This window comes from Megalobrama amblycephala, linkage group LG17 (genome assembly GCF_018812025.1).
Source record: "Megalobrama amblycephala isolate DHTTF-2021 linkage group LG17, ASM1881202v1, whole genome shotgun sequence".
NCBI lineage: Eukaryota > Metazoa > Chordata > Actinopteri > Cypriniformes > Xenocyprididae > Megalobrama > Megalobrama amblycephala.
Genome location: NC_063060.1, coordinates 5,308,885 through 5,313,032, shown reverse-complemented (window position 1 = coordinate 5,313,032; position 4,148 = coordinate 5,308,885). Strand labels below are relative to the sequence as shown.

The 4,148-nt window shown below is 34.6% G+C and overlaps 1 long non-coding RNA gene across 1 annotated transcript; it reads right to left on the bottom strand.

Annotated features, from left to right (window-relative positions):
• Positions 1 to 2,985: 2,985 nt before the first annotated feature.
• LOC125251531 lies at positions 2,986 to 3,912 on the bottom strand. The gene is made up of 3 exons (XR_007181023.1): positions 3,876 to 3,912; positions 3,151 to 3,292; positions 2,986 to 3,071 (listed from the first exon to the last, which is right to left on the bottom strand). It is a non-coding gene; the product is annotated as an uncharacterized LOC125251531 (long non-coding RNA).
• Between the last annotated feature and the right edge of the window lie 236 nt (positions 3,913 to 4,148).

Genomic DNA, 4,148 nt, shown 5'->3' with positions numbered 1-4,148 from the left:
TTCATTTTGCAGATTTACCCACTTTTCAACTTTTCACATTATTAGCATTATTTTAAAAGCATACCAGAGTATTTATACCAACAGGTACCAAACATGTTTTCAAAATGAAAGGGTTATTTTAACCAAAAAATACAAATTAAGATATTTTTGATGAAATCCGAGAGCTTTCTGACCCCCAATAGCCAGTTATTTAATTACCACTTTCAGGCTCAAAAAGGTAGTAAAGACATTATTAAAATAGTCCAACTTGACTACAATAATTAAACCTTAATTTTATGAAGCTACGAGAAATTGTCCATGTGACTAGTGATTCAACCATCAACACAACAAGGCCCAGAAAGGTATTAAATACATTGTTTAAAATAGTCCATAGTCCATTACAGTGATTCAACCTTAATGTTATGAAGCGACGAGAATGCTATTTGTGTGCAAAGATAACGACTTTATTCAACAATTTCTTCTCTTCCGTGTCAATCTCTGACACTGTTCACACGAGCACCATGACACTGAGCTGTCATTCTAACAGAATCTGGAAGCAATGAACTGCGTTTACAACGTCTATAGCATCAGAGACAGACACTGAAGAGAAGTGATTGTTGAATTTAAGTCGTAATTTTTGTGCACAAAAAGTATTCTCGTCACTTCATAACATTAAGGTTGAATCACTGTAATCACATTGACTATTTTAAATTATGTCTTAAATACCTTTCTGGGCCTTTGTTGCATTGCTGGCTATTGGGGTCAGAAAGCTCTCGGATTTCATCAAAAATATCTTAATTTGTGTTCTGAAGATGAATGAAGGTCTTACGGGTGTGGAGTGACATGAGAGTAATTAATGACAGAACTTTCAATTTTTGGGTGAACTAACCCTTTCCTATTGCAATTTTCATGCCAAAAAATGTCTTATTCATTCTCACAATTTTACGTCAGTTGGAATCAAAATGAGGTCTGTTTATATATTTTATTTATGCATCAAACTATATGTATACACATTATAGTTGGCCAAAACATTAGAATGTCTCATTATACAGAATGAAACAATTTTGATTCAGGTTAATCTAAAAAAAACAATCCTACAGCTACAACTATTCCTTTGACATTTAATATTGCTTTCTAACATACAAACAGGTTTTTACTGTTTCAAAGGGGTCATGAACTGTGTTGTTTTATTGTTTTATAATGTTTCCTGGGGTGCACATATAATGTTAATATGACATTTACATCAAAAATGGTCATAATTTAGAAATAAAAGGCACTTTTCCTACCCTGATTTTATCCCTCTGATTTGAACGCTCTGTTTTAAGGGGCGTGTCTTTGTGAGACTTCAGTGTAAACGCCCACTGCTGTGATTGGCTGACATCTTTCCATTTGAAATAGCTAAGAAGTTACTCTCTCAAAACTTTTATCACATTTTCACTATTACAGCTCTCAAAGTTAACTAATCATGTAAAGTTTTGATTATATTTAGATCTATATCATTTTATATATTGTGGCATGAAAGGTTGCAGTGATGAATATTGTGGTCGATCACAGACATGTTGTTGAGCTCATGAAAGCAGTGATCTCGTCATTGCAACTCAATTTCTGCACACTAACTAATGCTTTTATCATAACTAACAGTGTATACGCAATATAACTAAGAGATTTGTTGCAATAAAACTGGAGTTTTGTGCGTCAGTCACTGATAAACTCACGAATGTTTGATTGACAGCTCCAGCGATTGCAAAGGGAGCGTTCTTTGATCGCTTTCTATATATAATTTAATCACCGTTTAAATAAGATTATTTTCATCCTACTAAGCGAAATGAGAAGTTAACAGTTGGTTTGATTTACTGACTCACAGACAAAGATCATCTGACTGTACATGAATCATTAATATCAGATCAGGCATTAGAATGAACACAGTTACTGACATGTTGTTGCATTACTGTCGAGTCCATATCGTAAAAGTCTGAAATGCGATTGATTTACCAAAGAATCCACAGTGAAATGTACCGAATACAAATAAATAAAGCTCAACTGAGACATTCACATTGTTGAAAATAAATAACCATATTCTTAGCATTAGGATCCTTTGAAAGGTAATGTTATTTTAGTCCTGTATCGCTGTTCTCTCCTCCTCATCTCACTAACACACCAGTGGGCGGGGCTAATGTTGCAATGATGAAGTAGGGCGTTGATTTCTTCTGCAGGAGGCGGAGTTTCATCTATCAATAGACACATTCCAGGATCAGTCATTCACTGGGTCTGGTGTTAATAAATTTTATTGGACTAACTAGGAAGTTTTCAGTTCTGAAACTTACAGGATATTCTTATAGTACAATGACCTCTTATATGTCAAAAGCTCAAGGAAAAGTTAATTTCTCAATTCATGACCCCTTTAAAAGACATGTATATACAAGTGTATACCAACTGGAAAATAAATTTGGATAAACGTTAAAAAACATTGTCAAACACATTAGCACATCTTGTCTTTTTTTTTTTTTTTTTTTTTTTTAATAACTCTTGTTAAATTTGGCTAAATTCTTTATTTAGTTGAAGAACATTACTATATCATCATTTTAAAGAGGCATATAAGAAGTTCATCAAACAAACTACCCCAGTTATCTCTTGCTAGTTAAACGAGACCAAATCCACTATTTACAGATTGTAGGCACATTACCATATCCATTTTGAATGCGGCATAGCTCTGATAGTGACAGGGAAGGCTCAAGCTTTTGAAACACGTGTGTGCAACAGGGTATCTGGCAGTCACCACTTCCAAAACCAGGTCTTCTTCTGGCACCTCCCATCCCACCCAGAACTTCATTAGGTCACTCAGCATGTTTGGTGATGCTATGAAAGAGTAATTAGAGAAATCATACATTTAATTATAAAAATGTATTCTAGATGCTTTATGTAAATGGTATTAAACCACACAGATATTTTTAACTAAATTTGCAACTCACATTGCATAAATAAAACCATACCTTCTTCGAATGAAACCTTCGCATATAGCTTGTGATGACGCACTTTGTCTCAACAGAAATAGAGTCATTGTCCTTTGGCCATTCAATTTTTTGAAGGACTGTCTATAAAGGTTTGAATAAGAATGTTAAAACATTTCCTGAACTTTATTTTATTTTATTTTTCAAATGCAAGTATACTTACCTGTGATGTAATGTTCCATAACTGAATCCCTTGGGAAAACTATGCGTTGCATGTCGTGTCTCTGGGATAGAAGTGGCCAGATACCAGTTTCTTTGATACCTTTTCTCAAATCCTTAATCTGGCTTTTAACACGTCCAATTACCTGAAAGCAAAATGTACAAAAACAAAGTTTAATTTTGAACAGCATAAAAAAAGGTTTAAATAATTCATATTTTTAGAAACAGTGAGCTGAGTCAACAATATTCATTTAGTAGATGTCATGATCATTACTGGGAGTGCCCTTGTCTGCCACTAGAGGGCACTCCAACCCGGACTGTGTCTCACCCCACTTGTGAACTTCATTACCCATAATGCACTTCCCAGACTCATTATCCCATGTCATTGCACCCAGCTGTTTTGTGTTTCCTCATCTGTGTTGTCTATTTATACCCTGTTTGTTTCTGCTTTTGTCATGGAGGTTTCAGTTCAGATTACCAGTTTCTTTGTGTGTTTTCTTGTTCTCTGTTTTGACTGCTTTATTGGATTTTGACCCTTGCTTGTTTCTGGACTACGATTTTGGATTTCCCATTAAATTAACCCTGCACTTGGATCTGTCTGTTCGTCTCTGTGATTTGCCGTGACAGTAGATTGATATATTAAATTCAAGGTAAATAGAGCTGAATTTTTTTTTTTTTTTTAACGACTCTTGTCACAGTATCATTATAAAACAAAATAGCAAGACTTACTGCATGTGACAACAGCTGTTGAAACAGCCAGTCACGAATTAGTGGAAGACGGAACAGGGAGATCCCAGAAAAGGCAAAGTTCAGACAATCTAGTCCTTTCTTCTTCAGTGAGTTTTGTTTTCTTGAGCTGCAAGAACATCAAATACTTTCAAATCATTAAAAAAATGATTCAGTGACATGTTTATTCAAAAAGAAAAAAAATCTTGTACTGAAGTACTTACAATACATTGCAAGTACTTACCAAACGAATGGTTTCCCGGTGGTCTAAGTCGG